General features: G+C 42.4%; 1 protein-coding gene and 1 long non-coding RNA gene across 12 annotated transcripts in view; one reads left to right on the top strand and one right to left on the bottom strand.

Moving 5' to 3' along the window:
• LOC140734496 (muscleblind-like protein 3) overlaps positions 1-14,906 on the bottom strand; it is a 157,798-nt gene extending 142,892 nt beyond the window's left edge. For 2 of the 11 annotated variants that reach the window (XM_073058526.1, XM_073058536.1), the window contains exon 1: positions 14,405-14,786. The gene's annotated coding sequence lies outside the window, so the exon portion shown is untranslated. The other 9 variants (XM_073058537.1, XM_073058538.1, XM_073058532.1 and 6 more) reach the window with 7 other exon arrangements.
• On the top strand, positions 14,409-24,909 carry LOC140734497 (uncharacterized). Its single transcript, XR_012100550.1, has 3 exons — positions 14,409-14,489; positions 24,539-24,694; positions 24,787-24,909. It is a non-coding gene; the product is annotated as an uncharacterized lncRNA (long non-coding RNA).
• Positions 24,910-25,340: the final 431 nt, after the last annotated feature.

Below are 25,340 nucleotides of genomic sequence, written 5' to 3'. Positions count from 1 at the left end.
AATCAAGCCCAACTTGCCCATACTAACAAACGTGCCCATCTCTTTTCCTGTATTTGGCCCATATCCCTCTGAATCTTTGCAATTCAGGTACATGTCCAAATGCCTGTTAAATTAATGGAACAGAGATTCAGAAGCAGATTACAATGAGCTGCTACTGCTGCCATACCTTGCAGAGGTCGACTATCTAGGCGTTACTGATGTGATTTCTAAGAGTAGGGGGATCTCTCTGTTGCCCTCGCTGATGCTTTTCCCTGCCCAGCATCACTGACATCTGGCCATTATGTCATTTTGCTTGGAGTTTGCTGTGCACAAATAGTTCACTGTGCATCCCGAGTAACTACACTCCAGTGCCACTGTGTGCCGTGATATGTTGGCAACTGGTAGATTCTGGGAGGAGTTAATGTGAATGTGAGGAGAATAAAACAAGAAAACAGTAGAATCATAAAGGCAAAGAGTCACACCTACTGTTCCATTAACCTATGCTCTCTAGTTTCTAATTCCCCAACCTTGGGGGGGAAAGACTGTAATCACTTTATCAACGTTCCTCGTGGTTTTATATGCTTTGAATAAATTCACCTATGTTTCAATGAATAAAGTACCAACCTGCTCAACCTCAGGTCAACTTCAGCAACAACATTGTAAATCTTGTTTGTACCCTAACTTAATGGCACCTTTCCTATAGTGGAGTGATCAAAGTAGAACACCATATTCAAAACGTGGTCTGACCAGTTTCATACAACTGCGTCATAACATCCCAACTTCTCTACCCATTGCTTTGAATGATGAAAACCAGCGTGACAAAAGTTGCCTTCAGCATGCTGACAACCAGAGAAGCCACTTTCAAAGAGGTAAGCCCACTTTCAAAGCAGATTTTTGATAGTCAGCGCAGACTTGGGAGACCACAGGGCTTGTTTCCATGCTGTATGAACCAGCAAGGGCAACACGGGCAGTTAATGTCAAAGCTGTGCTGGTAGATCAACTGGCCACTGTGAATTGCCCTGTTGTCTAAACGATGTCAGTAAAAATAGTGTAGAGTTGACGTACACAAGAGAAAGAAAAGTTTACAGAAAAATGATATTGATGACAATCTTCCAAGAGTAGGCATAGACTCTAAGGGCTAAATGGCCTCCTTCTTTGCCATAAGGGAAAATGAGAGTTACTTAAATAGTCACAAGGAAACCGGTGGTTTCCTGTGGTCAGAAAAGATCCCTTCCTTCTACTTTGTTCCTTTAGTGTACCAATTTCAGCTTTGCATACCCCATTCTGTTGCTTTATTCCAGATTTTTTTTTATTTACCCATCTGGTTGGGTTCAGATAGAAAGAACCAGCATTTGGTAAGTTACAAATAAAACTTCTCATGCTCCAATGCTACAAAATCAACTGGCCATTTTGGAGAAGGACTTCCCACTGTGTTGAATTCAATGAAAGGCGTTACACAGAAGATGCAGGTAATTTCTCATGGTGAGCCTGCAGTGTGCTGTTCCACATGCTTGTAACTGCTCATGAGACTGTATAAAATGGGCAGGGTGGATGGTCATCATCATGGTCCACAGAAGTCAGCTTTTACTTAACATCGGCACAGTAAGGCAATAGTTGACATAACACTATTAAAGTGCCAGCAAACTGGGTTCAATTACTCCACTGTCTGTAAGGAGACTGTACGTTCGCCCCAAGCCTGTGTAACTTTCCTCTGGGTGGTCCAGTTCCTACAACATCCCCAAGATGTACGGGTTAGAGTTAGTAAGTTATGGGCATGCCACGTTGGTGTCAGAAACACAGTGACACCAGCTGCAGGCTGCCACCAGTACATCCTCAAACAGCAGTGGTCATTGACCATAAGATATAGGAGCAGAATTGGGCCATTCGGCCCATCGAGTATGCTCCGCCATTTCATCATAGCTGAGCCATTTTTCCTCTCAGCCCCAATCTCCTGTCTTCTCCCCGTATCCCTTCATGTCCTGGCCAATCAAGAACCTGACAACCTCCGCATTTAATATACATAAAGACTTGGCCTCCACAGTTGCCTGTGGCAAAGAATTCCACAGATTCACCACTCTCTGGCTAAAGAAATTCCTCCTCAACTTTGTTCCAAAAGGACAGCCCAGTATTCTGAGGCTGTGTCCTCTGCTCTTGGACTCTCCCAGCATACAGGATATCCTCTCCATATCCACTCTATCAAGACCTTTCACCTTCGATGAGTTTCAATGAAGTCATCTTTCATTCTTCTGAATTTTAGTGAAAAATGCACTTCATCAAAGGCATCAAATACTCTTCATATGACAAGCTATTCAACCCTGGATTCATTTTTGTGGACCTCCTTCGAACCCTCTCCTGTTTCAGCACATCCTTTCTAAGATAAGGGGCCCAAACCTGCTCACAATAGACAAGGCCTTACTAGTGTTTTATAAAGCTTCAACATTACATCTTTGCTTTATATTCTTGTCCTCTTGAAATGAATGCTAACATTGCTTTTGCCTTCCTCACCACCGACTCAACCTGCAAATTAACCTTTAGGAAATCCTTCATACGGATTCCCAAGTCCCTTTGTGCCTCCATTTTCTGTATATTCCTTCCATTTAGAAAATAGCCAATGCTTTCATTTCTTCTGCTAAACTGCATGACCATACACTTTCCAATTTCTTTGCCTGTTCTCCTGATCTGCCTAATACTTCTGTAGATTCTCTACTTCCTCAAAACTACCTGCCCATCCACCTTTCTTCATATCACCTGCAAACTTTGCAACAAAGTCATCAATTCCATCATCCAAATCATTGACCTGTAATGTAAGAAGCAGTCCCAACACAGACCCCTGTGGAACACCACTAGTCACCAGCAGCCAACCACAAAAGGCTCCCTTTATTCCCACTCTTTGTCTCCTGTCAATCAGCCACTGCTTAATCCATGCTAGAATATTTCCTGTAATACCAGGGGCTCGTAGCTTGTTAAGCATCTTTATGTGTGGCACCTTGTCAAAGGCCTTCTAAAAATCCAATTCACAACATCGACCAATTCTCCTTTTTCTATTCTGCTTGTTATTTCTTCAAAGAATTCTAACAGATTTGTTAAGCAAGATTTTCCCTTCAGGAAACTATGCTGGCTGCAGCCTATTTTATCATGTGCCTCCAAGTACTCCGAGATCTCATCCTTAATAATATCTTCTCAACCACTGAGGTCACACTAACTGGTCTATAGTTTCCTTTCTTCCACCTCTTTCCCTTCTTGAAGAGTGGAGTGACATTTTCAATTTTCCCAGTCTTCTGGAATCATTCCAGAATCTAGTGATTCATGAAAGATCATTACTAATGCCTCCACAATCTCTTCAGCCACTTCTTTCAGAACTCTGATGTGAATACCATTTGGTCAAGGTGACTTATCTACCTGCAGACCTTTCAGTTTCCCTAGAACCTTCTCTCTAGTAATGGTAACTTCACACATTTCATGCCTTCTGACACCTGGAACTTCCACCATACTGCTAGTGTCTTCCACAATGAAGACTGATGCAAAATACTCACTTCATCCGCTATTTTGTTGTCTCCTATTACTACCTCTCCAGCATAGTTTTTCAGTGGTCTGATATCCATTTTCACCTCTCTTTTACACTTTACGTATCTGAATGCAAAACTACACATTTCACTGTGATGCACACGTAACCAATAAATCTAATTTTTAATATTTATCTTCATTTTAAAAAAACATCTTTTTCCATCTTTGAGCAAGATCTGTTAGGGATCACTCTGGCGTTGTGGGATTATGGATTGCATAATTATAGATTAACTGAAATGAGAGCCTGTCTTCAGGAATTGAAATCTGTACACAATTTAACTTCCAACTAATACTTTGCGGCTAGTGAAACTAATCATTGGATGTGGGACATTTCTCATTCTGTCAGGCAAAAACAATAGATGAATGTTCCTGTTTTTAGCACATTGTTAAGTTGTATCCTGCCACTTTGGTGCACACTGTACAGGACAGAATCTGCTTTATCACTGTACCTTCTGGTCAGTTGTATTCATTGAGCCATCCTTCAACACTGTAACAAAAGGTATACATTCTGGGTGTCTGCAGTTTGTTCTTGGAGGCTTTTGGAACAGACACCAATCATGAATATTTGAAGTTGTTCTGCTAGTTGGAATGTGTAGGTAATTACATAGGTAATTCTGCAAAATTACTTACTTCAATTGTTAAAGTTAAGTAGATAATTATAGCAATTGAAACTGTAGTCAATTGTTTATTGTAGTCTTTGTGTTGAAGTATAAAACATTATTGCAGGAGAGTGAGAGTTTCTTAGATTCTCCTAGACTCTCTCCAAGAGGTTTCTTGCATGAATAAAGACATCTATATTTCTCAATTAAAAGTTTCTCTGTAGCTTAGTTTTAGTTAGTCACAAGATTTGGGGGCTCATCTGGGATACCTTGTGACCCACTTCATGGCCAGTGACCTCAGCAGCCTTAAGGGGGTGAGTATTTTTAAAAGTGTGTAGTATCTGAGGCCACAAACCAGACACGCCCGGGATCCTCTTCAGTTTGCGTATAAGGAGAAGGTGGGAGTGGAGGATGCTATCACGTATTTACTGCACAAATCCCTCTCTCACCTGGATGGGGTCAGTGGTGCTGTGAGGATTACATTCCTGGACTTCTCTAGTGCCTTTAACACCATCCAGCCCAAGATCTTAAGGCACAAACTAACGGAGATGGGAGTAGACTCTCACATGGTGGATTGGATAGTGGACTACTTGACAGATAGACCTCAGTATGTGCGGTTGGGAGACTGTAGGTCTGACACGGTGGTCAGCAGCACAGGAGCGCTGCAGGGGACCGTGCTCTCTCCGGTCCTGTTCACCCTGTACACATCAGACTTCCAATATAACTCGGAGTCCTGCCATGTGCAGAAGTTCGCTGATGACACGGCCATAGTGGGGTGTGTCAGGAATGGACAGGAGGAAGAGTATAGGAAACTGATACAGGACTTTGTGATATGGTGCAACTCAAACTACCTGCGTCTCAATATCACCAAGACCAAGGAGATGGTGGTGGACTTTAGGAGATCTAGGCCTCATATGGAGCCAGTGATCATTAATGGAGAATGTGTGGAGCAGGTTAAGACCTACAAGTATCTGGGAGTACAGTTAGACGAGAAGCTAGACTGGACTGCCAACACAGATGCCTTGTGCAGGACGGCACAGAGTCGACTGTACTTCCTTAGAAGGTTGGCGTCATTCAATGTCTGTAGTGAGATGCTGAAGATGTTCTATAGGTCAGTTGTGGAGAGCGCCCTCTTCTTTGTGGTGGCGTGTTGGGGAGGCAGCATTAAGAAGAGGGACGCCTCACGTCTTAATAAGCTGGTAAGGAAGGCGGGCTCTGTCGTGGGCAAAGTACTGGAGAGTATAACATCGGTAGCAGAGCGAAGGGCGCTGAGTAGGCTACGGTCAATTATGGAAAACCCTGAACATCCTCTACATAGCACCATCCAGAGACAGAGAAGCAGTTTCAGCGACAGGTTGCTATCGATGCAATGCTCCTCAGACAGGATGAAGAGATCAATACTCCCCAATGCCATTCGGCTTTACAATTCAACCGCCAGGAGTAAGATATGTTAAAGTGCCGGGGTTAGGACTCAATGTATTTAAGTAAACTACTTAAGAACTTTTTAAAAGCTATTATTAATGCTTTTTGAGAGGGTGATTTTAGATGCATATCATATTTTTACTGAGTTAAGTATTGTATGTAATTAGTTTTGCTACAATAAGTGTATGGGACATTGGAAAAAATGTTGAATTTCCCCATGGGGATGAATAAAGTATCTATCTATCTATCTAACTATAGGCCTCAGTTAGTCTCGATAGACCATGGATTTGCAGCTTGTAAAGTTTCCAGGGCGCAAGCCTGGGCAAGGTTTTTTTTTTAAATGGAAGACTGGCAGTTGCCCAAACTGCAAGTCTCCCCTCTCCACACCACCAATGTTGTCCAAGGGAAGGGCATTCGTTTTAAAAGTAGCACATCAAGCTTAAAACACAGAGGAGAGTTGGACCGGTAGATATAAAAGTGTGTGTGTGTTTGTAAAAGAGACCAGCTAAAAGACAGTATTGTGTAGTTTGGTGAGACCTTTGGCAACTGGTGGCTATGTCTCACTAAACTACCCAATACTGTCTTCTGTATACATACTTGTTTGGGAAACTATAGCAGTGCATTTGTTTGTGTGTGTATGTTTATGTTCTAAGAAAACTTTAAAACTTAAATGAAAGGGAATACACAAGCCACCATGAGTTCTGTGGCAAAGAAAACAGGAGATTTCAGACTATATACTCTTCAGTTTGTACTGTTACATTGTTATCCTTTGTCATTGCTTAATATGGGAGTTAGTGTGGAAATACTTGAGGGAGTGTAGGATGGTACATGGGCAACTCATGGTGCCAGTAGTGAGGAGCGATATCACTACTTTAATGGAGAAGTGATACAGAGACTGGCAGGAGGCAAGAGTAACCAGGGAGTGATGGTTCAGAAAGCTGATGAGCCCACCATGAATTATGCAGAACATAAATATCGAGCGTATGAGGAGTACTCAGGGCTGAATAATCCAGGGATGGATAACCCAGTCTTCCTGAAAAAAGCTGAAGGAAGGCTTGAGTGCAGCCCATCAGGACTTTTTAAACTTGGGGACAGTTGTGGACTCGATCTACACCAGGTTAGAATCATGAGCCAGGGAGATAGACCAGAGGAAAGGGAAGAGATGTCATATAATGGCTGTAGTAAATGTAGCTGCTGTGAAGATGCAGGACTTCGTGAGCCAGAAACCAGGACATTTAACAAGGAACTGGCAGAATAGAAGTAGAACAGTACAAGAGATGATCTGCCATAGCCGTGGCCTCTCAGGCCATGGTTGGAGACAGTGTCCTAGTAAGGAAGGAAGGTGTGAGAGTTACACATCACAACAGGCAGACACCACTGTAGTGTCCTCTCTGTCCAATCTGACTGCTGACCAGATGGTAAGCTGGTGAAGATAGCATCCAGGTCAGCCAAACAACAGGTGGCAGCCTCCATTGTCAGTACTACTCACCCACAGATGTATACAGAGAATTCTTAGGGGCCTGTAATGTAATATGTTGGTTGAGACAGGGTCATCAGTATCATTAACTGATCCTGACTGACTGGAGAGGCGACTTACATTACCAGCGCAGGGGAACATTGAGGGCAAGAGGAGTGAGCCTGAGATAGAGGGAGTGCAGCTTCCTGCAGATTTGTAAATGTGCCAAACAATGAGGTACTCTCCCAGGATGGACACACTGAGGCAGGTGCTATCATAGACTCAGGAAAGGGAAAAATAGCATGAACAAGGGAGGGACAATGAACATGACCCACAGATACAGCAGCCCCAAGCAGGAACAGGAAGCGGGGCAATGTTTGTGAAGCATGTCAGGAGGTCCCAGTAATGGGGCCAACAGACAAGAAGTAGCGCAGCTGCAGGGGTAGAAGCATTGAAGTAAGGCACCCCCAGAAAGGTAATGATCACTTGACAAAGAGAGCAACTGAAAAGGCAGAGAAACATACAAAACCAAGCACTTTCAGTGGCTGGCCCAGCCAGTGAAAGGGCGCTCTGGGAGTGGATGCCAATGGTGTGATGTCTTTGCAGCCATGCAAATTGAGATCACCTCAAACCCTCCTGTAGATTGATTAAAGGGGTGGAAGGACCTGTCAAATTATTCTGACAGTCTTCTGCCATGGCATGAGATATAAACTGTTGCCCAAAAACCTGAAACAAAGTCACCTTGCTGCTGCTCCCTGTCCACACAATCATTACTATGTACACTGAATTAACTCAATTTAGTCAAATATTTTGTGTCTTAGACTGTTGCTTTTAAGCTAATGAATTTTTTAAAGTTTGTAATCACTTCATTGACCTTTTAAATTGTTTCTAAATTTCAGGATCAGTTAAATAGTTTTAAATCAATTAAATGAAAACAATAAAATAATATATTTCAGTTTTTTTGAATATACACAAACTATTAAAACTTTGAACTCAGTTGATCCAAGCCATTGTAAATTAGCAAATCCTTCATCAAATTGCTGTTTGGGAATAATAGCCTGTTTTCAATGGATGAGAATGTCAGGGTGTGTAGAGCAAAGTGGGTGTGAGATACCTTCATCGAAGTGAACAGCAGACGGGAGTGTTTGAAATGTATTACAAGAAAAAGATCACAGAAAGGCAAAATCACGCAGTGAGCATAGACACAAAGTAAATTTATTATCAAAGTACATGTATATCACCACAGGTAACCCTGAGATTCATTTTCTTGCAGGCATCCTCAATAAATCCAATGACTGTAATTGAATCAATGAAAGATTGCAGCATCAGGGCAGGCAAAAGACAACAAGCTATGCAAATACAAAAAGAAATTAAAAAATAAAGAATAGTAATAATAAGAAAATATGCAGTAAATTTCAAGAACATGAGATGAAGAGTCCTTGAAAGTGAGTCCATTTCAATGATTGGATTAGTGAAGTTGTCCCCTCTGATTCAAGAGTCTGATGGCTGAGGGGGTGGTGACCTGGATGGTGGGGATCCTTGATGATCGATTTTGCTTTCCTGTGACAATGCTCCATGTAGATGTGCTCAATGGTGGGAAGGGCTTTACCTGTGATGGACTGAGCCGTATCCATAACTTTTTGTAGTATTTTCCATTCAAGGGCATTATTGTTTCCACACTAGATGGTGATGCAGCCAGTTAATACATTCTCCACCACACATCTATAGAAGTTTGTCAAAGTTTTAAATGTCATGCCGAATCTTTGCAAACCCCTAATAAAGCAGAGGTGTTGCCGTACTTTCTTTGTAATTGCACTTGTGTGCTGGGTCCAGGATATTCCCATAAAGCATACTAAAAACTTTGGGCAGCATCCGTTGAAATGAACAGTCAATGTTTCAGGCCGAGACCCTTCATCAGGACTCAGGGTCTCAGCCAAAATGTTGACTGTTCGTTTCCATGGATGCTGCCCGACCTGCTGAGTTTCTCCAGCGTGTTGTGCGTATTGCTTTGACCCCAGCATCTGCAGAGTATTTTGTATATACTAACAACTTTTATTTTCATTGTATTTAAGGATTTGCTTGACTGAAACTGATGGAACAGCTACCTCCAGTAGTGTACTGAATACTCAGGTAGCAAGGTGAAGAATAATAAGCTATTCCTAAAGTGACAAAATCACCTTAAAATCTGGCACAGGTCAGATAATCTCTCCATTCACTTAATCAGAGGGTTGAAGATAACACAGCAAGCACTTGGTAATTTACATTTTAAATAATTTAGGTCAGTTCTTTCAAGAACTCTTTAATTTCCTTAGCTTGATTTTCTAATAAATTTGAGTTTTTAAGATTAATTATTGCATCATTACTTCATAATTTTTGAATACTCCTGTATGTCAGAAACTTTCGGAAGCATTCCAAGTTCTCCACATTTTTGACAGCCAGCTGACTTTCTTTTTGAATTATTAGAAGTTTTCAAAAACTTTTGAAGTTGACAAATTGATTAACATTTTAAATAATCATTAATCTATTAAAAAAAGCAAACTAAAATATAAGCTCTTTAAAATATTAAGCTAAATTTACTTAATTCAAAACGGTATCAAGATTGTATTGGCTGTTTTATGTATAGGAAAACTAGCTACAGCTGTTTTATTGGACAGTGAAATATTTTTGAATTACTGAGCTGACTTGTTTCAGACAGAACTATAGCCTTTTGAATATTATTGAACTCTTTAAAATTTTAAATGAATATTTTTTAACCAGATGATGCTTAGCAGGATCATAATTTTATCTGTAAAATATTAAACTCTCAAATCTCTTAAAAGACATTTGGACAGGTACAGGGAATGTAAAGATTTAGAGGGTATTGGCCAAATGCGGGAATAGGACTAGCTCAGGTTGACAAGGATGAGTAGACCCAAAGGGCCTGTTTCCATGCTGTATAGCACAATGATTCCATGACTGGGCCAGGAAGTGAATGTGGAGTTACCCAGCTTCAATCAGCATTATCTCAGTAGATGACAGAATAAACAGCTATCAATCTTTCCATTGTGATGAGATTTCTAGACTCTCTGTGGGCTCATATAAAAAATAAGTGTTGTCCAGTCAGGAATATGTGGGGCCTTGTGCACTATGGTGGCTGCAGTGTGCCTTGGAGGATGACCACTTCACAAGAAGTTCACAAGGTAACAGATTTAAATCTTTGTGCATGGAAGTGAAAGATCTGATGCAAAATGAAAATAATCCACATAGTATTCCACTGACAAAATGTACACACATTTAATCATTGAGATACAGTGCAGAATAGGCCTTTCTGGCCCTTTGAGCCATGCTGTCCAGCAATACCCCATTTAATCCCAGCCTAATCGCAGGATAATTTACAATGACCAATTAACCTACCAACTGGTGTGCCTTTGGACTATGGGAGGAAACCAGAGGACCCGGAGGAAACCCACGCAGTCACAGGGAGACGTACAAAATCTTTACAGGCAGTGGTAGGAATTGAACCCTGTACTGTAAACAACCCCATTTGGCATATAATCTGTAAACTGTTACCAAAGGAAAAGAGACACTTCCACCTCTGGATGCCCAGTGAAGTCCAATAAAGCACAGTCATGGTACAATGGTGGCAGTACGCTGAGTTCATATGGCACAATATTCAGCTATTCTAAAGCAACAGGTTTTCTGAGTAAATGCCTTATTTTTATATACAGTCTATATCTGAACAACTGTCATTCCATTACAAGGGATCCCTGTGACTAATTCTTAACAGGGCATTGGGGCACTGGAGAAACCTCACCTGGCCACAGCAGGAGGTAAATAGCAAATAAAAGAGTAACTGTAGTAATTAATGATCACCTTTCAAAATAAGCGAGAAGCCTGGGAGTCAAATATCAACTTAATGAGCTTCCCAACCACATCTGCACACTGCCGCTTACTGTCTATTTGTAGAGTGATTAGTGTAACAAATAGCCAACGACAGGTGAAACCTTCAGAAGGAGGAGCCGATGGAGCACAATGTAGTGCTATCTGGACTGTGATATTTAACAGCAGTACATATCTTGGGTCACTGCCTTCCTCTAATTACAGGATCAGATCCCCTCTTATATTGTAATCACTCCTGAACTATGCCTGCATCAGCTCCAAAATTTTTGATCCATCCAGCCAAGGTTGCATTATTTCCAAGATACAAAGACAGGTGGAGGAGCGGGTAGTGTTGAGGAAACAGAGAACCCATAGAGAGACTTGGAGAGTTTGGGGAATGGGCAAAGAAGTGGTAAATGAAATACAATGTTGGAAAGTGTACGGTCATGCACTTTGGTGGAAGAAATTTAACGTGCAGACTATTATTTAGATGGGGAGTGTTCAAAATGCAGAGATGCAAAGGGTATTGGGAGTCCTTGTGCAGGATACCCTAAAGGTTAACCTCCAGGTTGAGTCAGTGGCGAAGAAGGTGAATGCAATGTTGGCATTCATTTCTCGAGGTATAGAATATAAGAGCAGGGATGAGATGTTGAGGCTCTATAAGGCACTTGTGAGACCACACTTGGAGTACTGTGTGCAGTTTTGGGCACCTTATTTTAGAAAGGATATACAGATATTGGAGGTGATTCAGAGAAGATTCACAAGAATGATTCCAGGAATGAAAGGGTTACCGTATGATGAACGTCTGGCTGCTCTTGCACTATATTCCCTGGAGTTCAGGAGAATGAGGCGGGATCTCATAGAAACATTCCGAACGTTAAAAAACCTGAACAGATTAGCTATGGCAAAGTTATTTCCCATGGTAGGTGAGTCTTGAACAAGAGGGCACAACTTCAGGATTGAAGGACGTCCATTTAGAACATGGATGCAGAGAAATTACTTTAGTCAGAGGGTGGTAAATCTGTGGAATTTGTTGCCACGAGTGACTATGGAGGCCAAGTCACTGGGTGTATTTAAGGCAGAGGTAGATAGGTTCTTTATTAGCCAGGGCATCAAAGGGTATGGGGAGAAGGCAGGGGATTGGGGATAACTAAAAGAACTGGATCAGCCCGTGATTGAATGGCAGAGAAGACTCGATGGGCTGAATGGCCTTCTGCTCCTATACTTTATGGTCTTATAGAGAAATAGAAATCAAGGATCACAATTCACTTAAAAGTAAGCCATTGCCTTTTAAGTTAAATTTCATTTTAACTTAAACCCCTATTTAATGCACATAAACATAGGCTTGGTGGTATGTCTAGCACATCAGTAATGTGTTTAAATCTCACTCCATAACCTTCAGCACAGTATTTAGGCTGATGCTTCAGTACAATACCAAGGGCATGCTCTACCAATTTCTGGATGAGGTATTAATATACCACAGAAGGAAATGCCTGGAGCACTAAGCAGGTTGGGCAGCAGTCAATGAAGGGTGTACAATCTTCTCTCTCCCCACAGATGCTGCCTGCCCTGCTAGGTGTTTCCAGTGTTTTCTGCCTTTCATTTTGGACTTCCAACATTGGCGGTGTTTAATGAACCACAGCCTTGCTCGCCTTCTCTGATGGATTTAAATTCCAGTAGATATCAGGGTCACTGCTTTAAAAAAAACAAGTGCTTTGTCCCAATGTGCTGGCCAATGTTTATCTCACAACTAACAGCATTACCAACATAGCATGTTGGTCACACTGCTAATCTGTGGTGCTTATTGATAAAATTATATGTTGCATTCCAACATGGAACATGCGAACACTTCAAGAGCTTCTCATTGCTAGTACTACACATTGGATGCACTAAAAACCACTGTGCTCATTCAGTTTCTTTCTACTATTGACTAAGCTAAGTAAAATTACCTGTAAGTACTCTGTTTTAGCATCTAATTGAATGAGGATGTAATTTGCCTTGGGCAAAAGCCAAGTGACAGGCCCACCAACATATTCCTATCAACCACCTACAGTGAGGGAAATCTGTAGGCCCCACTTAAACACTCAACCTGCACTTCTACGGAGAGCAAAAGTGAACACCAGGGGGAAGAAAAATGAGAAAGCTCCACGCAGGTTAGGATCAAAGCCCGGTCTCTATCTGCGAATCAGCAGCTGGACTACCTGTGCCATAATGCAGCATGAATTGAGATGCCAATCCTTAATCATCACTTTCCCACTTGGTGCTGCCCACCTTATCTATTTTAACTTCATTTCGCAGTTTCAGCTCCAAACACAGCTCAAAAATCAGACAATGCTACACCAAGCAGATCTCTACCCCTCCCCTGCCTCTCAGATGTAGCAGCATATAAATACTCTAGTTGTAAATGTATTTTCTTCGATCTAAATAATTTAATGCATGCCTTGCTGTAGCTGGCTGGGGGCGAAGCATAGCAGTGCTGGGGAGTTCCCATCCTCGGCGCATTCAAGCACCTGTTGCCACTGCACCTCGCCAAAGGCTGTCAGTTCCTTCCAATAAACCTCAGCCAGGGCAGAGTCTGAACTGACCACCATCTCTTTTCATACAGCTTCCAAAGTAACCAGGCTACCTTCTGCCAAGGGCTTCATGGTCGGCAGCGTATAATTCCCTCATTGTTGCCTTTTACAAGAATGTTCTAAAAAATGTGCAATACTCGTTCCAATTGCCCACGTAAATGAATACGTACAGTACTTGGATATATGCAACTATTTTTGCTTTTGAATGAGGTCATGATGTTTGTAATTTAACATCTGAATAAGCTTCACCAGTTGTATTTAGCGACCAGACATCCGCGAAATTTCTTAACCCTGCCATTGACTAGTGGTGTCAATTATTTTGACACGCAGCTCATTAGCAGACAGCGAACTACATTTGCTAATATGCATTTGACTCACCCACTGGACAGCAGACAGAAGACAAGCATTAACCAATTTAACACTCGAATCATCAGTGAACAAAGATCTGATTTAGCTCCTGTAAATCTGGAGATGGAGCCACATTAACGGTTCTGAATCGTGAGTCATCACTAGATAGAGCTGCGTTAACCATGAGTCACTAGCTAAAGGTGGTCACCGCACTGCTTCAACGCGGGAGAATGACAACTTTGTCTTTTTCCACGGTTGATTCTTTGTCAGGTTAAATATATTGAAGGCAGTTCTATAGATAATGATTCATGTACAAAATACTGATATACAGCTCAGATATAATGCAGCGACGCGAGGAAAGACTTATTAACCCGTACAGCAGAGCAGGAATAATTTCAACTTTCCCTTTATACCCCATGTCTTTGTATACATATAAGAACCAGCCTTAAACCACATTGAACGCAGCAGATCCCGCCAATAAAATGGCCTATATCCGTGCCGCACGGATCCCCGACCCCTCGATGCTCCCAGTAGTCCTATAAATAACCACAGGCCGTGAGTTCCAGTCACCGTACACTATACAGTACAATGTTAACAAGTCTTACCAGAAGCCAGAGCCGGCCGTGAGCAGACATTCAAAGTGAAATTGGAGGAGGAGGACACTGATTGCACACAGCAAAAACACCGCTGGTAAGGGCTGGGGATTCAGTACGGGTGTATAAACACCCCCGCCATTTTAAATGCAGACATCTGACATCATTAGATGTAACTAAATTAACGTACGTCTCATGTTCATAACTTCATAGCTGGGCCATGCAACCTGCCTCAGACTTCGCTGCTCTGGGATATAAGAAGTCGATCGTGATCAAGTATTTCTGTGAGATGACAAAAATGGAAAAGAGCAATTCTGCCCGCCCTTGACTGCATTTATTCCATAATTAAGTCATATCACCATTTATCATCACCAGCCGGGCTTTACTTTGAGCCTCTTACTTTAGCTTCTGGTTGATAATTCAGCATTAGCTTGTTCTCGATTCCCTTCTATCTGAGTCTCAAATGGTACAATCCAGACACCGAGTGGCATTAATGGCCTTCAGATCTACTGCTTTTCCAGCAATGGTGCAGCCTGGCTGCTGTCATAGCAACAGCGGCGGAGAACTCATTTAACTCTTGCTTGCATGTGGCTGACTACACACACACTCCCTCACTGTGGGAAACACCCGCAGATGCGTAAAAAAAAACAGGCGGTGACAAACACGTCTGCACTTCACTTTGCCGAAAGAACTCTCAACACTGATTCCGTGTAAGAGAGGCAGCCAGGCAAAAAACTTCTCAAAACCTGGCACCTGGCTGACTAGGCCAGAAACTAATGTGAAAATACAGAAAAATAATTATACAATCCAGAAGTGACAGTTGGGGGTTGATGGTCTACAAAGAATTCAGGTTTATTCCTTGGGAAATTAATGGATGTCGGCTTTGTTTCATGGACTGTACTCCTGCTTGAGTTTCATACACTCAAATGCACACACATCCAAGGTGTGCCATTTTGCATCTGACCCCTTCAAGTGGGCACAAAAGACCTCACGCCACTGTTCAAAGAAGAACACAGGTGGTTGTGCAATCACTGGAGTCAAGTGCAATGTTCTCCTAAGGGTTATCTATTGCTGGGCCCTCAGGTGGCCGTGGACACCGATCTGAGACCCACATTTTCTGGGTGCAGTGTGGGTAAGAGTAAGTGGTAGCTATGGTTAGGGTCTATTGGTTGTTCAGTCTCTTATATCAGCCGCTGTTCTCTGTGGTACAGCGGAGGTCTCATGTAGCACAGCTCCCTTTTGAACAGATTTCCTCCAAGTGTATCTATTGGGTGCAATGTCTTCCCAGTTTTTAGATGTAGAAGTTCTTCAGGCCAATTTGATGTTATCTTTCAATTGTTTCCTTTGCTCACCAGGAGCTTGCTGAACTTCCTTCAACTGGGGAGTAAAGGATTTGTCTGGGGATGACGTGAGTTAGGTATCCGGATGGCATGACATCAGAGTTGGTGTTGCTTTATCATGCTGTTGGCTGTTGGCTTCCTCCAGTATCCTGGTGTCTGTCCTTTCAGCTGATCCTCAAAATCATTTGCAAGCTCTTTGGTGGTATTGTTCCAGGGCCTTCAAGTGCCTACTATAGGTGGTCCACAATTCAACTCTGTACAGTAATGTAGGAAGGACAATTGCTCTATAGCTGAAAAGTTCCGTTTGGGCTTGTAGGTCATGGTCTTCAAAGAATCTTTTTCCTTGATCTTGCATAAGCTGTACTAGCATTAATCAGGCAGTGGTTGATCTCTTGAGTCAATGTCTGCTTTTGGGAAAAGACTGCTGTCAAAGTAGGGAAGTTGGTCTACATTTTCAAAGGTAAGATCATCAACTTTTATGGATGGCTAGATGATGGCTGATATAGGACCTGTGTATGTTCTATATTCAGAACAAGACCTAAGGTCCTATATGCCTTGGCAAAGACATTTAAGATGCATTGCAGGTTTTTATCCACATACTAAACCTCCATGATTGTGGTGATGCTGACCTTGTTCTTGCCCTTTACGATGATTGGCCATTGCTGAAGCAGATGGAGCTGGATCGAAGTGGCAGGACCAGGACACATTTATTTATATTCTGAGCCAAATTAAAAAGATCAAAACGTTAAGGCCGACACCGAAGGCCAAGCCAATGTTCAGCTCACTACATACCTCAGCACTGAATTGACTCTGCAGCTGTGGCCAGCAACCTTTGTCACTCGCTTCAGTGTGGAACTGGCTCAATGACTCTGGCTGCAGCCCTTGGGCTTCTGGACTTGCTGCAACACTAAGCTGGCTCCATGGATCTGGACTCACTTTCAGGAACTCTGTGGTTCATGTTCTGTGTGTTATTGTTTACTTTTTTATTGTTTGCATGACTTGTTATTTTTTATACATTGGGTGTCTTTGTTGTGAAGAGTTTTTAATAGGCTCTTTGGTTTCTTTGTTTTGTGTCTGTCTGCAAGAAGACGAATGTCAAGTTTGTATATAATATACATACTTTGATAATAAATGTATTTGAACCAGTTAAGGTTGAGAGCTTGCTGTCCATTGTATACTTAATTGGGATTCACTTTGGTGTGTCTCGGTCAATGAGGTAAAGGATGGAAAATAGGGTGGGTGTGGCCCTGTTTGAACCCTGCCTTCACAGTGAAGGCTTCTGATTCTGCGCCACTATTGCTGAGTACTGCAGCTGACATGCCAGCATACACACAAAGTACACTGCAGATGCTGTGGTCAAAGTTCCTCCAACTTGTACGTGATGCCATCATACAGTAGCCTCAGTACTCCTAATGGCTTCCTACATGCCTTGCTAGTATACCGGAGAGCTTGGCTGTCTACTGTATCACATGCCTTTGTCAACTCCGTGAAAGCCAAGTACAAGGGTTGTCTTTGCTCATGACATTTTTCCTGTAGTTGGTGTGCTGTGATACCTGTGGATGGACAGAAACCACACTGCGATTCAGGGAATACCTCAAGTAGTGAAAGGAGTCCGTTTACAAGGATACAAGTGTGCACTTTGCCTGTTGTTGACAAGAGAGAGATGCCTCTGTGTTTGCCACAGTTTGCCTAGTCCCTTTTCTTGAATATGGTCACTATCAGAGCATCCCTGAGCACTGAGGCAGTTGTTCCTTTTCCCAGACCTTCAAGAGCAGGGTGTGTATTTGGTGCAGGAATGCTGATACAATTACTTGATGATCTCTGCTGGAATCCTGTCAGGACCAGTGGTTTTGTGGCTTTTCAGGCTCCTATAAGACCATAAAATAGAGGAGCAGAAAAAGGCCATTCGGCCCATCGAGTCTGCTGTGCCGATCAATCATGGGCTAATCCAATTCTTCCAGTCATCCCCACTCCCCTGCCTTCTCCGCATACACTTAGATACCCTGGCTAATCTAGAACCTATCTATCTCTGCCTTAAATACACCCAATGACTTGACCTCCACAGCCGCTCTTGGCAACAAATTCACAGATTTACCACCATCTGACTAAAGTAATTTCTCTGCATCTCTGTTCTAAATGGATGTCCTTCAATACTGAAGTCGTGCCCTCTTGTCCAAGATTCACCTACCATGGGAAATAACTTTGCCATATCTAATCTGTTCGGGCCCTTTAACATTCAGAATGTTTCTATGAGATCCCCCCTCATTCTCCTGGACTCCAGGGAATACAGTCCAAGAGCTGCCAGATGTTCCTCATATGGTAACCCTTTCATTCCTGGAATCATTCTCGTGAATCTTCTCTGAACCCTCTCCAATGTCAGTATATCCTTTCTAAAATAAGGAGCCCAAAACTGCACACAATACTGCAAGTGTGGTCTCATAAGTGTCTTATAGAGCCTCAACATCACATCCCTGCTCTTATATTCTATACCTCTAGAAATGAATGCCAACATTGCATTCACCTTCTTCACCACCGACTCAACCTGGAGGTTAACCTTTAGGGTATCCTGCACAAGGACTCCCAAGCCCCTTTGCATCTCTGCATTTTGAACACTCTCTTCATCTAAATAATAATCTGCCCATTAAATTTCTTCCACCAAAGTGCATGACCATACACTTCACAACATTGTATTTCATTTGCCACTTCTTTGCCTATTCTCCTAAACTAAGTCTCTCTGCAGGCTCTCTGTTTCCTCAACACTACCTGCTCCTCCACCTATCTTTGTATCATGGGCAAATTTAGCCACAAGTTCATTAATACCGTAGTCTAAATCTTTGACATACATCTTAAAAATCAGCGGTCCCAACACTGATCCCTGTGAAATTCCACTGGTAATCAGCAGCCAGCTAGAATAGGATCCATTTATTCACACTGCCAATTTCTGCCAATCAGCCAGTGCTCCACCCATGCTAGTAACTTCCCTGTTATGCCACGGGCTCTTATCTTGTAAAGCAGCCTCATGTGCCTTGTCGAAGGCCTTCTGAAAGCCCAAGTACACCACATCTACAACATCTCCTTTGTCTACCCTGCTTGCAGTTTCCTCAGAAAATTGCAGGAGGTTTGTCAGGCAGGATTTTCCTTTCAGGAAGCCCTGGCCTATCTTGTATTGTGCCTCCAGGTACTCTGTAATCTCATCCCGAACTTTTGATTCCAACAACTTCCCAACTACTGATGTCAGGCTAACAGGTCTATAGTTTCCTTTCTGCTTCCTCCCAACCTTCTTAAATAGTGCTGTGACATTTGCAATTTTCCAGTCATCTGGTACAATGCCAGAATCTATCGATTCTTGAAAGATCATTGTTAATGCCTCCACAATCTCTCCAGCTACTTCCTTCAGAACCCAAGGCTGCATTCCATCAGGTCCAGGAGAATTATCCACCCTCAGACCATTAAGCTTCCTGAGCACCTTCTCAGTCATAATTTTCACTGCACATACTTCACTTCCCTGACACTCTTGAATGTCCGATATACTGCAGATGTCTTCCATTGTGAAGACGGATGCAAAATACACATTCAGTTCCTCTGTCATCTCTGTGTATCTCATTACAATATCTCCAGTGTCATTCTCTATTGGTCCTATATCTACCCTTGACTCTCTTTTACACTTTATGTACTTCAAAAAGCTTTTAGTATCTTCTTTGATATTAGTTGCCAGCTTCCATTCATAATTCATCTTTTCCTTCCTAATGACCTTCTTAGTTTCCTTCTGCAAGTTTTTAAAAGCTTCCCAATCCTCTGTCTTCCCACTAGCTTTGTTGATGGCATCATGGACCTCTTTCATACTGGGAGGTTCCCTCATGTCGTCTCTCACACGTGTCTGGAGGATTTGGTTAGTAACCCCTGGTTCAGCAGTGCTGTTGCAGTTAATAAGTTCTGTAAAGTGCTCACTCTATCAATTGCTGATATCCTTCCAATCCTTCAGCAAGTTCTTCCTGTCCTTTGGGTGCAAGGGGTGTAATCTGCAGTAACCTGGACTGTAGACTGCTTTAGTAGCACTGAGAAAACCTCTTGTGTGTCACCAGAGTCTGCCAGTCTCTGGATTTCGAAGGCTTTCTCAGTCCACCAAGAATTCCTTAGCTCCTGCTCCCTGCACTGAACATTTGCCTTGGTTCTGGAGTAAGTTTCTCTTTCGGCCTTATTACCAATATCATTCTGCCAGGTATAAAAGGCTTTTATTTCTTGGAATGGTGTGATGACAGAGATGTGGAGATAGAACAGCACAGGTACAGGTCCTTTTGATCTCAATATCTGTGCCAAACATGTTGCTGAATTAAACTAAATCTTTTCTGCCTGTACGTAATCTATATACCTCCACTCCATGCATATTCATGTATCTAACAGCCTCTTAAATGTCACTATCTTATCTGTTTCCACCACTGCCTCTAGCAGCCCATTCCAGGCCTATCACTCACAGTGTCAAAACCTTATCTGGCAGAATGACATCTCCTCGTTACCCCAGACATATGCACTCACCCCAACTTGCTGTCATCGTAAAAGGGATAGAGTTCCTCTTGTCCTCACCTACCACCCCATGAGCTTCCACATCCACCCACATTATTCTCCACAACTCCTACCACCTTCAACAAGATCATACCACTAATCTCATCTTTGCCTCCCACACTCTCATACACATTCCCCCTGTGAATCCATTGTCCATTGATATCTCCCTTCTGACAGAGATCCCTGCCAATTCACCTCCTCCCTTACCTCCATTCAGGACCCCAAACAGCCCTTCCAGGTAAGGCAACACTTCCTCTATGAATCTGTTGGGGTCATCTATTGTATCTGGTATTGCAGCCTCCTTTACATTGGTGAGACCTGATGTAAACTGGGGCCCGCTTTCTCGAGCACCTCCACTGCATCCACCAAAAGTGGTATTTCCTGGTGACCAACCATTTTAATTCCCTATCCCCAATCCCATCTGACATGTTGGTCCACAGCCACAATGAGGCCACTCTCAGGGTGGAAGAGCAAGTTCGCATATTCTATCTAGGTAGTTTCCAACCAGATGGCAAGAACATCAATTGCTCCTAACCATATTTTTTCCTTCCTCTTCCCTCATCTTCTATTCCCTATTTTGGCCTCTTACCTCTTCTCCACACTTCCTATCACCTCCCCCTGGTGTCCCTCCTTCTTCCCTTTCTGTCATGGTGCACTCTCCTCAGATTCCTTCTTCTGCATGCTTTTAGCTATCCCACCCACTCGACTTCACTTATCACTTTCTAACTAGTCTTCTTCCCCCCCCCCCCCCCCCCACCTTTTTATTCAGCCATCTTCTTCCTTCCTTTTCGAGTCCTGAAGAAGGGCCATGGCCAAAATGTCAACTCTTTAATCATTTCCAGAGGTGCTGCATGACCTCCTGAGTTCTTTCAACATCTTTGTATGTTACACCTCAGTGGATCTATGGAATTTTCAACCCAAGATGGTTACAGGGGTTCAGTCACAGCGTACTCAAAGAGGAGATGAATAACTTTTTGGATATTAGAGAAATTGAGGGATACAGATGAGTGCACAGAACGTCAAGGAAAAGCATGAATGAGCTATCTCTTTTGTTATATTCTCAAGTTAAAAGTTCAACAAATAAAAAACCAGCTCAGATAAAAAGTATTGACACCAGGAATACTTTCTGACTTCATTTTCTGCTATGAATTTTCATTATGTTTGAATTATTAGTTGTAATATTTGGCTCAAGATGCTATTTGGTCCTACAGGGTGTGGCAGAATGTCATACACAGCAGTGGTGGTAAGTACATTCCACAGACATCAAGCAGCACAAGGTAGCACCTGGCTAATTAATCCAAGGTGGTGGGGGAGTCGAGTGAACGGATTAGGGTCAGGTACATATTCTTCTGGGATTGTAAAATAAAACTTTGCAGAACTTGGGAAATATAACTTTTAAATTCATGCAATTGCAGGAAGTAGGGATTAGAAGAGGTATTAAAATCCTTCCAATTTGCTCCATACCATCATTACTGATCTTCAAATCATCTTCAGCTTCACATCTGGTACCTCATACCTTTCATCCACTTAAAGTCCAAAAAACCTGGCTGATCTTGGTCTTGAGATCTGAGTGAATGGAAACTCACAGTTCCTTGGGAAAGGAAATTCTGAAGACACAGAGTTCTTCATGAAGAAATGCTTCCTTGTATCCAGCAAACCCCCGATTCAATCTTCAGGTTCTCTGATGATGCCATTCTTATTAGCCAGATCAACAACAATCACGAGGCGGAGCACATGCAAGAGGAATGGTGTCAGAACAATAAATAAGCCTATAATGTCAGCAAGACAAAAGAGCTGGTCATTCCATTTTCTCTCTTCTACATTATGGGAGAAGATATAGGAGGTTGAAAACCCAGACAACCAGACAAGAACAGCTTCTTCTTCACTACTATCTAACCCTTCAACCAATCACCTTTCTCACATCCCAACCCTGCATTGAATTATTAATTCTACCTCTTTTGTTATTGTGTCTTTATCTTTTCTGTTTGCACTACCTCAGCTTGCAGTACTATACATTCAGCTGCTTTGCATTCATCACTGTAGTTATTGCCATATCTACTCTACTCCTGGAGCTGAACAAAACAGCTTACCAGCCTAACAAAGAACCATCCATCGCAGCAGACCCCAAGAAATACTTTTCAAAAGGAAAATACAGACAGTCACTGTAGCATTACAAGTGCACAGATATAAAAATATTAGAAGAGAAGTAAGAAAGAATGAAAAATAAGTTATCTCAAACAGTCTAACGGGGGACGGGGGAGGGGGGGAGGTTATCACATCCCTGGCTATAGGTTCACCCATTATAGAGCCTAATGGCCAAGGGTAAGAATGACCTCATATTGTGCTCTTTGGAGCAGTGCAGTTGTCTTAGTCTACTACTAAAAGTGCTCCTCTGTTCATCCAAGGTGGCATGCAGATGGTGAGAAATGTCTAGGATTTTCTGTGGGGTCCTTTGTTCTACCACAACTCCAGGGTGTCCAGTTTGACTCCAGCCTCTCTAATCAGTTTATTGAGCCTGTTGGCATCACCCATGTTGATGCCATTGCCCTAGGGCACCACCAAATAGAAGATTTTACTGGTGACAATAGACTGGTAGAACATGTGAAGGAGAGCCTGCATGTGCCAAAGGACCTCAGTCTTCCCAGGAAGTCAAGGCTACTCTGGCTCTTCTTGTACAAACCTCAGTGTTGGTGCTCCACTCAAGTCTGTCATCCAGGTGCACCCCAGGTACTTGTAGGTACTCACCAGATCCAAGTCCTCACCATCAGTAGGAACAGGAAGCAGTGCTGGCTTAGTCTTCCTAAAGTGCATCACCATCTCCGTTGTCTTACTGATGTTGAGCTGCAGATGATTCAGCTTGCAACATTTGACAAAGTCCTCCATGAAGGCCTCCTTCCCTTTGTACACCCAACTGTTGCTGAGTCATCAGACAATTTCTGCTGAGAATGAGCCTTAAGTTTGTGTTGCTACCTGATTGAATGCCTTTTGTCAATCCAGAAATACAGGCTTTTCCCAACCTGTTTTCTGGTTACTTCTTCAAAAACACTTGTTTGGTAAACCAGCTTCTCTTTCAAACCACTATCACTCTGCTCAATTATATCAAACTTCACTGTCCCTTGTTACCACTTCCTTAATAATGGATTCGGGCATTTTCCTGAGAATTGATACCAGGCAAAGCCTTGCTTGTTCTTATTTTCTCATTGCCCCTCTTTCTTGAATAGTAATATTCTATTTGCCAGCTTGCTATCCACTGGACCCTTCCCCTGAATCTATGAAAATCTTGATTACACCAAATGCATACTCTCTCTCGTTTGGAATGTGAGGATGGGGACTACAAACTCCAAAGGTCTTAGCACTGAACACAAGAGATCTGCAGATGCTGGAAATCCAGAGCAACACAGAAAATGATGAAGAGGTCATGCAGCACCTATAGAGGGGAATATGCAGTGTTCTTCTCAGTCTGGGACCCTTCATCAGAACTGGAAGGGAATGACAAAGAAGCCAGAATAAGAAGTTGGAGGGAGGGGAAAGAGTACAAATTGGCAGCAGATAAGTGAAATCAGGTGTGCGGGGAAGGTGGGTTGATGGGGAAATGGTATAAAGTGAGAAGCTGGAAGGTGATAGGGAAAGCACTAATACTTTCCTTTTAATGATATTAATTACTTTCTCTTCATTGTCATTGGCCTCTTGGCTCCCACAATCTTCATTATGTTTATTGTGTAATCAACTGTGAAGAATAAAGTATTTCTTAAATGTCTCAACCATTTCCTTAATCCCCAGTATAATTTCCCCTGCCTTTCCTTTAAGGGACACACATTATTTGCTTTCTTTTCTTTTAAAATAGCACAACCTTTTCTTATTTCTTATGACTTTACTTTAATATTCAATTTTCTCATTGTTGATCTGTTTGATTCTAGATACTTAAGCCAGATTCTAATGTCTTTTCCAAGTTTACTATTCCCTGAGCAAACGTCCTTTCTTGAGCAGCCTGTTTTTGTTCACCTGATAATATTATCCTCTTTGAACAACAGCAAAATGAGCATTTTTCCTCAAGATTTGGATTCTGAGTCCAGAAGGGATGAACTTCAGCTAAATCATAAAGTCAACTGTTAATCATTGAGTGGAAGAAATTGTGATTTCTTAGTGGCAGGAACAGAGATTAGTAAATATTTGAGGTAAAAATATTGAGTGCATTGGGAAAAAATGGTTCTGATAAACTGTTCTGATAAAGGAATTATTTTTCCAGACTCAAGTCATCAGCTAAATCTTACAGAAGCATTCCGTAAGCAATGGGATAATTACAAATCAGAAATAAAGCAAAGCACTGGTCTGCAGATTAAGCTGTGAGAGGCTCTGGATGACTCTGGTCTTTCCTGTTTTGTACCTGTTACAATTTTCCCAGGTAAGTCACAAGTTTACTGATGTCAGCAACTAAGTGCTCTGATTACTTACTTCTTATGAAAGCTGACTTTCTCCGCCTTCTTATCTATCCAGATACAGCAGGGAACAAACCCTTTGAGCTGCACCACTCAGCAAACCCCGACTTAATCCGAGCCTAATCACGGGACACTTTACAAACTGGTACGTCTTTGGACTGTGGGAGGAAACCCATGTGGTTACAGGAAGAACGTACAAACTCCTTAAAGACAGCAGCAGGAACTGAACTGCATGGTCACCGGATACTGTGTTGTGCTAACCACTAAGCTACCGTGTCGTCCTTGCACACCCTGCTGACATCAAGATTGGGTACGTACCCATCTCTTATGAGCTATCTCTGAGGGATAGTTGTCATAGTCTGAAGCAGCTTCCCATCAAGCTGCTCTGCGTTTCCCTGTCTTACACATGTGGACACAGTCAGTCTTTTCAAAAGCAGATCAGGTTAATAGTAAACAGGATGATAACCAGTACAATTTAAGTCTCCAGCCTCTTCTGTGTCTTGGTGGCAGCTGTTGATCACCCTTCAGCAATCGTAGCTGAAGTTACAAACAAGAAAATCTGCAGATGCTGGAAATCCAAGCAACACACACAAAATGCTGGAGGAACTCAGC

This window comes from Hemitrygon akajei, chromosome 10 (genome assembly GCF_048418815.1).
Source record: "Hemitrygon akajei chromosome 10, sHemAka1.3, whole genome shotgun sequence".
Classification (NCBI taxonomy): domain Eukaryota; kingdom Metazoa; phylum Chordata; class Chondrichthyes; order Myliobatiformes; family Dasyatidae; genus Hemitrygon; species Hemitrygon akajei.
Note: the sequence above shows the minus strand (reverse complement) of the source record. Positions and strands in the feature narration are given on the sequence as shown.